Genomic DNA, 11,546 nt, shown 5'->3' on the forward strand with positions numbered 1-11,546 from the left:
CTTTTTAGCACCGCCTTTCACCCGCAGACGGATGGTCAGAGCGAGCGGACCATCCAAACCCTGGAGGATATGTTGCGAGCATGCGTGTTAGACTTCAGGGGTAGTTGGGATACCTACCTCCCATTGGCAGAGTTCTCCTATAACAATAGTTATCATGCGAGCATCGACCGTCCTCCCTTCGAGATGCTTTATGGGAGGAAGTGCAGGACCCCGATATGTTGGGGCGAGGTTGGCCAGAGGGTGATGGGGAGCACTGAGGTAGTGCTCAAGACGACAGAGAAGATTCAGTAGGTCCGGAGCAGGCTTCAGACTGCTCAGAGTCGGCAGAAAAGCTATGCCGATAAGCACCGATCAGACCTGGAGTTCCAGGTCGGGGATATGGTTCTCTTGAAGGTGTCGCCATGGAAAGGCGTTATCCGATTCAGGAAACGGGGCAAGTTAGGCCCCAGGTACATTGGACTGTTCAAGGTTGTGGCCCGGGTGGACAAGGTGGCTTATAGGTCGGGTTTGCCAGCCGAACTTAGTCAGATAAACAACACTATCCATGTTTCTCAGCTGCGGAAGTGCCTGGTGGACGCCTCAGTAGTGGTTCCCTTGGAGGACATTCAGGTTGATGGCAGTCTGAACTACATTGAGTGACCGGTGGCAATCCTCGACCAAGGATTTAAGGAACAAAAGAGTGGAGATCGTAAAGGTGCAATGGCAGGACCGGAAGGGGTCAGAGTGAACTTGGGAGCCGGCGGACGAGATGATGGAGCATTACCCCGAGCTGTTTCAGGATCGAACAGCAGACTTCGAGGACGAAGTCTAAAATAAGCGAGGGAGATTTGTAGCACCTGGTTCTTGGTACGTATTCTTTTCTTAATATTTTTGCATTTTGGCCTTAGACTCGGCGAGTCGAAGGACCAACTCGCCGAGTAGAAGCGGGATGAGACGCGGGGTTTAAGTTGTGGACTCGACGAGTCGGGTCCCGGACTCGACAAGTAGGCCCTGTCTGGACAAAAACCCTAACCTGAGGGTTTGCACCCTATTTAAACACCTTAACTCGGCCTCCTTTGTTCCATTAGCTCCCAGAAGACCCCCATAGCAAACCCTAGCCGTTATCGAAGCAATCTAAGGCATTTGGAGTGATTTTGGTGTTTTGTGATCCAAGGAAGGAAGGAAAAGCTTGAAGGATCAAGAGGAGGCTAGAGGGATCTGATTTTGAGCATCATTTGTAGTCTACAGAAGGTATAAAGTCTATACTGATGGGTTTTGGCCATATGAACATTCCTATGTGCACATACAAACCCTAATGCTTGGATCTAGGTTTCTCTAATTAAACATGCATTGGATCCAAGACTTCTAATAGCTAATAGAGTATAAGAACAATACAAAATCAGAGTTAGAAGCTTACCTTGAAATACTTGTTTGATATTCTTGTTCTTGGAGCTTTAGAGTCACAAATGTCACTCCTCTAATGGCTTACAAACACCAACTAGCAAGAAGATGATTTAGGAGAGAGGAGAAGGAATCAAATCGGCCAGGGTTTCTTTTCTTTTTCATAGGTGCCGATTTCCCTTGCCCCAAGGGTCTATTTATACTTCTAAGGCTCCTAGGGTTTCACCCTTAAACCCTAATTGGATAACTTTTACTCAAAGAAATCCAAATCCTTTCCAAGATAAGCCCTTGGACGATTTGTGGCTTATCCTAAGCCCTAGAAATCGTCCAACCCTAGCCATAAAGGATTTACAGCCCAAAGTGTAACTATCAAACAATTGACAGTTTATACCCTCTTATTTAATTAATCTCTTTAAGTCACCAAATTAATTCTAATTAATTTATGACTTATATTAATCAAATAACAATATTATTATTCCTTATATTATTCTCATAATATATTAATAATATTTATTCTCATAATAAATCATCCTGTCAAGTTGCTATGGTGAAGGCAACCCAAAAGGACCATGCACAATCGGGTCAAATACTTGCCTAATATAGTTGCAGCCTTAGACACTATTCCAACAGTCTCCCACTTGGATAAGTCTAGTAACTATACGCACAAGTACAATTCGATTTGCAATCGTAGCTCTCAAAGACGCTGTCAAACTCTGATCTAATCAATCTTGTCCTTTAGATAAGGGATCGTACAGTCCTCTGTTTAGATATCATGCTGACATTTATATGGAACTAATTTGTCTAGCATTTGGTTTCTCGATCTCCGATTTATTCGACATAGAACTTAATCGAACACATCAATTCAGTTCTGACGGGCCCGACACATAAGTCAAATCAAATCATCGAGCGGCTGAGATATCTCTTTTACCCTCTTGGGATAAAAGTAACAGATAAACTTCGACTTATATGCATTTACTTATTCATTAATCAACTATACACAACAATGCGTTTTATAACACCGAGTTACTGATGCGTTTTCGCATTATCAATGTACAACCAATTAACAAATAACAAACCATATATCTAGCTTTTAAGACTATATGATATTATCGTCTTGCGATCACCCTTTTATATCATATTCCATAAGGTGATTCCAGCAAGCGCGGGTTTGTTCCAATGCTCAAAACCAGTTCATAAGCACTCACGAACGTTGCAGCAACCTTTTGCTATGTCTAAAACCATTTAGACAATCTACACACCGATTCATGACAATCTTCATTCATATCTACTTCCAACATATGAACGATTGTGGACAATTTGAACAATTCGATTATTCTTAATAAACTCAATTATTCTGGAAGTCAAAACATGCAAAATGAAACAATAGTTAAACAATTAACATACGACAGTAACATTACTGATAAATAATACTCGTTTATTTAATCATCAAATGTTAATCACATTTATCTATTACACGTTTCTACTATTATCTAATCTATGCTAATATCATCCTTCAGCCCAATACTACTAGCATGCTGCAAGTGCTTAACCCTACTCAGTCCCTTCGTAAGCGGATCTCCTGGGTTATCTTCTGATGATATCCTCTTCAATACGAGTTGTCCTTCTTCTACACGATGTCTAATAAAGTGATATTTTTTGTCGATGTGTCGAGATCTACCATGATCTCTCGGTTCCTTGGTCAAGGCAACCGCTCCTTCATTATCACAGAAAATCTCCATGGGCTCCTTTATCGCAGGTACAACTCCAAGATCACCGATGAAGTTCTTCAACCATATCGCCTCCTTTGACACTTCACTCGCTGCAATGTACTCTGATTCGCATGTTGAATCAGCTACGGTTTCCTGCTTGGAACTTTTCCAAGTCACTGCTCCTCCATTCAGGGTAAAGACCCAACCCGACTGCGAACGGCAGTTGTCCCTGTCGGTCTGAAAGCTAGAGTCACTATACCCTCGCACCTTCAAGTCATCACTCCCTTCGAGGACTAAGAACCATTCCTTTGTCCTCCGAAGGTACTTAAGGATATTCTTCACCGCAATCCAATGGGCTCTGCCAGGGTTCCCTTGATATCTGCTAACCATGCTCAAAGCAAAGGCTACTTCAGGGCGAGTACAAGACATAGCATACATAATTGAGCCAACTGCAGAAGCGTATGGTACTCGGCTCATTTCTGCTATTTCAGCTTCGGTACTCGGACTTTGAGTCTTACTCAACGTGGCGTTATTTTGCATTGGTAATTCTCCCATCTTCGATTTTTCCATACTAAAATGTTTTAGTACCTTCTCTAAGTAAGTGTTCTGACTAAGTCCTATTAGTCTTTTACTTCTTTCTCTCACTATCCTTATTCCTAAAATATAAGAAGCCTCTCCGAGGTCCTTCATAGCGAAGCACTTCCCAAGCCAGGACTTAACCTCCTGCAGATTCGGGACGTCGTTTCCTATGAGTAATATGTCATCGACATATAGAACGAGGAAGCTTACTATACTCCCACTGGCTTTGACATATACACACGATTCATCTTCGCTTCGTACAAATCCAAACTCTTTGACTTTCTCATCGAAGCAAAGATTCCATCTGCGAGATGCTTGCTTAAGTCAATAAATGGACTTCTTAAGCTTACACACTCTATTCGGATGCTTCGGATCCACAAACCCCTCCGGCTGAGCCATGTAAACATCCTCAGCCAACTTCCCATTAAGGAAAGCAGTTTTGACATCCATTCGCCAAATCTCATAATCATGAAATGCGGAAATTGCTAGCATCACTCTAATAGATTTTATCTTCGCAACTGGTGAGAAGGTCTCATCATAGTCAACTCTGGGAGTTTGAGTAAAGCCCTTCGTGACCAATCGCGTTTTATATGTGTGTACGTTTCCATCCACGTCGGTCTTCTTCTTGAAGATCCATTTGCACCCAATGGTCTTATGTCCGGGCACATTATCAACCAAATTCCAAACTTGGTTATCATACATGGATTGGATCTCGCTATCCATTGCCTCTTTCCATTTCGCAGACTCCGGGCCTGCCATGGCTTCCTTATAGCTATTAGGTTCATCTAGGTTCATTAGTATACCATCACTAATGTACGTGTCCCCTTCGGTAGTAATATGAAAACCATAAAACTGAGGTTGAACTCTAACTCTTTCGGAACGTCTAAGAGGTAAGGATTCGTCAATCGGTTCAACCGGAGTTTCCTCCTCGGGTTGAGTGCCAGCGGTAGAGGTTCCTTCATCTATCGATTCTTGGATCTCTTCAAGCTCGATTTGCCTCCCACTGTCTCCTTGGCTTATGAGTTCTCACTCTCGGAAAACTCCTCTCCTCGCAACGAAGACAACATTGTCCTTCGGTCTATAGAAAAGATATCCAAAGGATTTCTACGGGTAGCCAATGAAAATAGATCGCTCACTACAAGGTTCGAGCTTGTCATGAGTATCTCGTCTTACGAAAGCCTCACATCCCCAAACCTTGATATGTGCCAACGAGGGAGCTTTCCCTGTCCACATCTCGTGAGGTGTTTTGGCAACCTTCTTAGTAGGGACTCGGTTAAGGATATGGGCAGCAGTCTCTAAGGCATAGCCCCAAAAAGAGATAGGTAGTGAAGCACGACTCATCATAGAGCGAACCATGTCCAACAAGGTTCGATTACGCCTTTCTGCCACACCATTCAATTGTGGTTTCCTAGGTGGCGTCAATCGTGAAACTATTCCACACTCCTTGAGATAATCGTGGAATTCAAGACTTAGGTACTCTCCTCCTCGATCGGATCAAAGCATCTTGATTTTCCTGCCCAATTGATTCTCCACTTCATTCTTGAACTCTTTGAACTCTTCAAAAGTTTCTGACTTTTGCTTGATTAAGTAGATATACCCATATCTACTATAGTCTTCGGTGAAAGTCACGTAGAAGCGGTTCCCATCCTTCGTGGTTGATCTAAACGGTCCACACACATCGGTATGTATGAGGTCCGATAGACCCTCACCCCTTTCGCACGTACCAGCGAAGGGTGACTTAGTCATATTTCCAAGCAAACAAGACTCGCATGTGTCATCTTCCCTAAGGTCGAATGACTCCAACACTCCATCCTTTTGGAGTTGGGCTATGCGTTTCTTGTTGACATGTCCAAGACGACAATGCCACAAGGATGCTTTATCCATACTATTGGAAGAATCTATGTTCAAAACATCATTTCCCAAGTTATCATCAATCATAACAGTTTCATAAATTTCATTACATGGTATTGCTTCAAAAGAAAACACACCATTTAGATAAGCCAAAATAGAACCATTCTCATTATTAAAAGAAAATCTAAAACCTCGTCTAAACAAACCATGAAATAAAATGATGTTTCTAGCCATTTCTGGCGAATAGCAACAATTGTTCAAATCTAAAGATAAACCATTCCTAAACAATAAAGAATACACTCCAATCTTGGTCACAGGCGACGATCTTCTGTTCCCCATGATTAGATTTATCCTTCCATGCTCCACATCCCTATTTCTTCTTAGTCCCTACACATTAGAACAAATGTGGTAACTACAACCGGTATCAAGAACCCAAGAAATAGAATGAGATGAATCGTTAGATTTAATTGTGTATATACCTGCGAAAGACGGCTTGATCTTTCCTTCCTTGATGGCTTGTAGGTACTCTGGGCAGCGTCTCTTCCAATGTCCTATCTTGTGGCAGTGGTGGCACTCTGCCTCCTTTGGGTTAGGGCAAGGTTTAGCAGGATCAACTTTGGTCCCACTAGAAGAGGCACCATCTTGGGGCTTAACCTTGCGATGGTTTTAGACGAAGCCTTCCTCTTCTTTCCCCTTCCTTGTCCAATAGCCAAAACAGGAGCAGCGGGTGGATTGGGAGTTGGTGCAACAGACTTGTCCTTGAAGTTGCTCTCAGCGACCCTCAAGAGACCTTGGAGCTTGCTTAGGGCGACATCTTCTTTGTTCATGTGGTAGGTCATCCTAAATTGATTGTAACTTGGAGGCAAAGAGTGAAGCACCATGTCGATCGCCAAGTCTTCCCCAAAGTCAACATTCAACTTGTGAAGACGGTCGACATACCTTTGCATCTTTTGCAGGTGCACGGTAAGAGACTCTCCATGACCCATTTTAGCGGAAATCATGTTAGTGAAAATCTCATAACGCTCTTGTCTCACGTTTTGGTGGTATATCTCCAACAAGTCTTGGTGCATCTCGTACGGGTACATGTCCTCATAGGACTTCTGGAATTCGGAGTTCATAGCGACTATCATGATGCAATGTACCTTCTTTGCATCACGCTCGTGAGTTTCAAAAGCGGTCATTTCAGCCGGAGTAGTGATTTCAGTGTTGATTTTCTCGAGCTTCTCATCGAGGACATACTCCTTGTCCTCATAGCGAGCAATAGTGCGAATGTATCTTATCCATTCGTTAAAGTTCGTCCCATCGAAAGTGACCTTTTGACAAAGGCTCATCAATGTGAATGAACTAGCAGCAGCGTTGTTTGCGTTCGACATCTACAAATAGAACAAAGATAGATTAGAATATGAATCCCTAATTATCACCCAATAAGAAAATTAGGGCTAGGATCCAACAACAATATTTACATATTAGAAAAGGGATGCCGTAATCTAACATGCAAACAATTTGAAGGTAAGTGAATGACGATTCACTAATTCTCCACCACAAAACATAACTTTAAGTTCTAAATGTTTTGAGAATTCCTAGGTTTAGATGAGATTCATTGAAACTTTTCAATGCCATGTTTAAATCTCGATATGCCCCTCTTGTTTGTGACTGGGATACCAAGGATCACAAAGCAGGTGTGAATTACCATGCAAATTTACATGGTGCCTTCATTGTAAATTAACAATTAATCACAAATAATCTAAATTAACAATTAATCACATAATTATCCATATTTGATTTATTTATGATTTCTTGCTAAATAATTTACCAATTTAATCAAAATAATTAATTAATTATCACATAAGGAAATTAAATATTTTATTAATTGATAAATATCTTCAACTAAATCAAGATTATAGTCATATATATCAAAAAATCGGATTAGGGTTGATCTAATATGATAAAGACAAGTTTCCATCAGATAAATATCAAAAATCCCGATTTTAGCTCTTCCTGACGCTCGGACTCGCCGAGTGCCCAACTGGACTCGTTGAGTCAGGCCAACTCGGCGAATCCACCATGGGACTCGCCGAGTCCATAACTCAGAACCACAAAATTCGAATTTTGCAAGCAAGAAACAAACAATCATGCATCAATTTAATAGAAACCAATCTAGGCTCTGATACCACTGACGGGTTTTGGCCATATGAACATTCCTATGTGCACATACAAACCCTAATGCTTGGATCTAGGTTTCTCTAATTAAACATGCATTGGATCCAAGACTTCTAATAGCTAATAGAGTATAAGAACAATACAAAATCAGAGTTAGAAGCTTACCTTGAAACACTTGTTTGATCTTCTTGTTCTTGGAGCTTTAGAGTCATAAATGCCACTCCTCTAATGGCTTACAAACACCAACTAGCAAGAAGATGATTTAGGAGAGAGGAGAGGGAATCAAATCGGCCAGGGTTTCTTTTCTTTTTCAGAGGTGCCGATTTCCCTTGCCCTAAGGGTCTATTTATACTTGTAAGGCTCCTAGGGTTTCACCCTTAAACCCTAATTGGATAACGTTTACTCAAAGCAATCCAAATCCTTTCCAAGATAAGCCCTTGGACGATTTGTAGCTTATCCTAAGCCCTAGAAATCGTCCAACCCTATCCATAAAGGATTTACAACCCAAAGTGTAACTATCAAACAATTGACAGTTTATACCCTCTTATTTAATTAATCTCTTTAAGTCACCAAATTAATTATAATTAATTTATAACCTATATTAATCATAATAATATTATTATTCCTTATATTATTCTCATAATATATTAATAATATTTATTCTCTCATAATAAATCATCCTGTCAAGTTGCTATGGTGAAGGAAACCCAAAAGGATCATGCACAATCGGGTCAAATACTTGGCTAATATAGTTGCAGCCTTAGACACTATTCCAACATATACCTTGTTTGTTCTTCTGATAGATCCCATTTTATGGAGTTTTAGGGCTTTTCTAAGCGATTTTGGTCACCAACCATGATTGCAAGCATGGTTTGGGGTTGATGCTTCAGATGTAGATCCTTAGAGGGGTTACAAGTCAGAAAGGAGTGGCTTTTGCACTCAAAGGAGGCCCCATACATTGTAAGAGCTTGTTTTAGGACCTTTTGAGCTCAAAGTCCCATGCAAGCACGTAAAGGTTGTAACTTTACGTGCTAGATCGATAGTAGAAGCATAGATCCATCTTTTGATCAAGGGTTGTACATCAGAAATCGAAATTTTAGTGAGGGGATGTGAGCGACTCGACGAGTCCATTCTTGGACTCAGCGAGTCCAAGGTTTCTGCCCCATATCAGTTGAGGGTCAAAAGGACCCAGTTGAGTGTGGAAAGGTTTTTGGGAGTCCTGGGGAGTGACCCAACATTCCGGACTAAGCCATTGTCCTGGAAATTCATGGGACTTGACGAGTGCATGAGCAGACTTGGCGAGTCCAAGGGAATCTTCTTATGGATGAAGATGAACTCGACAAGTTGTTCATACAACTCGGCAAGTCAAGGACATGATTTGTGTATCAGTAGGAAATGAACTTGTCACACCCCCGAACCAGACGGCGGAAACGTCCGAGGGCTTGCATAACTTAAATCGAATATCATCATAATGAATATACATGAATCATAACATAAACATCACCATGCATCAATATATTACAACTGGAATTGTTCACATCAAGTACATTGTTTTTACATTACACATTCATAACCTAAATAGTTTGATTACATTTAACAGCATAACATCTAACATTACTTCTTATAACTCTTCCGATTACTTGTTACCTGAGAATACAAGTTATTTTGGAAAAACGTCAACATATGAAATGTTGGTGAGTTCATAAGCAATGTTGTGATAAAAAGGTTTGTGTAGTTTGTAAAACCAATAAAATGTAATATTTTCTGAAAAGACTTTTGTTTATCAAAGTGTGAAGATCCATAAGTTGATGCATGAATGATTTTAAAAACATATATATGAAGGGTATTTTGTATTATAGTTATAAAATTTCGAATGACTAGTATTGAATTCCCCGGAAAACCCGACGTTTTCCGATGTTGAAATGTATTCGTGATTACTGATTTTTGTATTGTCTTAACAAATGAATATTGATTAATCTACATTGTATATCATCCTAATTTTTGTCTACTTTGATTTCTCGTAAGCCTTAACGAATGAAGAGAAGGGGAGTATTATGTCCCACTACTATCGTAAGTACCTTAGGCTGTCGTGGAAGCGAAAGACACGATGGTCCAACTCGCATTTGATTACTGTGACCTTACTAGCTTTTCTAACGGGAAACTTTGGCCCACTAGCACATAAAAGCTATTGAAAGTCCTTTTATAAAATATTGGGTCATTGAAGGCCCAATAACATATAAGCGTTATCCCTTTGGGCCCAAAGATCATGTTGGTTGGCTTGCAAGGCCCAACAAGCATGCTTTAAAACTCATAAGCCCAAAGTTTGTAGATTTACTCATTGTAGTCATCACGTATCAATTGAAATGTTTTTAATTTGATGATTGTTGTTTTGTATTCATTCGAGACCGAATCAATTCGTTTATAACAATATTTGGTATTGAAGGTGTATTCGTTTTCTGTTTTGTCGCTAGTCGGGTATCTTGTATTTTGTCTTAATGAATTAATTTGTTTAAAAGTATGATTTTTACCTTTTCACTACCTTTCTTTTATAAAAATAACACTTTTAGCCCTTTATATTAAAGAATTTCATTTTTAGTACTTAAAACATTTTTCTTGACACTTTTGTATCATAAATTTGTTGAAAATACATTTTTAACCCAAAATTTATTTTGTAAACAGCTTTAGCCCTTCCAAAATGGAGTTTCTCCGTTAGAACCCCTTATTTCGCAACTTTTACAGTTTTGGCCCAAAATATAGAAAGTTTACAATTTTGATCCTTTTTTAAATTGAAAAGCATTTTTGACCTTTGAAATAGTTTTATTTCACTTCTTAACCCCTGTTTTGCAGAATATTACATTTCAGCCCCTTTAAAACTTCAAATTTCGCAATTATGGGCTTATTGGGCCGAAATGCCCAAATTTAGCCCATTAAGCTAAATTTTTGCATTTCAAGTCCTTTGAAAATTCTAATATTCAGAAAATGATTATAGAAACTGTTTTGACTCTTTTGACCCTCAAGAAACCGTGACTTGACAGTTTTTAACCCAAGTTTTGTATTTTTGACAATTTAAGTCCTAAAATGGGTTTTATGTTAGAATATGTTCCTCATAACCTTATAAGCTATTTTTCTTGACTTGATTAGTGTAAAATAACTTAGATTATGTTTGTTTCCTTTCTCATGTCATAGATCTCGAGTTAATACCCCTTTTGGTTACATATTTATCACAAAAACACATAAAATCACACACATACATGCATAAAATCACACATAGCATACATATACACATAGATCTACACATTTTCTTGTATTCTCCCCCATAAAACATATGAAAACCGAAAAAAAAGAGGGGTATGAAGCTCACCTTGAGTTGTAGTTTCGGTTTTGAAGAAGAATAGAAGAAGAAATTCCGATCCTAGCAAGTCTTCTTGGAGGATCTCGAACTTAGATGCTTCTAAGGTGCAAGATCAAAAGATTGAATGGATTTAGAAGAGATTTTTGGATGAATTGAAGTAGCTAGATCATGGATTTAACATCAACTTACCTTAGATGATGTGTTTGTGGGAAAAATCTCCTTGAAAGCTCTTAAATCTCAAAAGTTTTGAATGAGAAATGAGAAGATGTTCTTGAAGACTTAGAGAGAGTTTTAAGTGTTTTGTATGTGTGTGTTTTCCCTTGCTCTCGGCCGAGGATAGAATAGAGAGAGAAGAGAGAGTTTTGAAGTGACCATGCATGGGAACATGAGAAAAATGCATGGTTACCCCATGAACAATTGTGAGGTGGCATTGGAAAAAGTCAACTTTCTTTCTTTGTGGGCTTAGGCTGAGATTGGAGAGGGAAAAGAGAAGATTTGGGCTTTTTGCCCTTAAG

This window comes from Lactuca serriola, chromosome 4, assembly GCF_051521515.1.
Source record: "Lactuca serriola cultivar US96UC23 chromosome 4, Lser_US96UC23_V15, whole genome shotgun sequence".
In the NCBI taxonomy this organism is placed as follows: domain Eukaryota; kingdom Viridiplantae; phylum Streptophyta; class Magnoliopsida; order Asterales; family Asteraceae; genus Lactuca; species Lactuca serriola.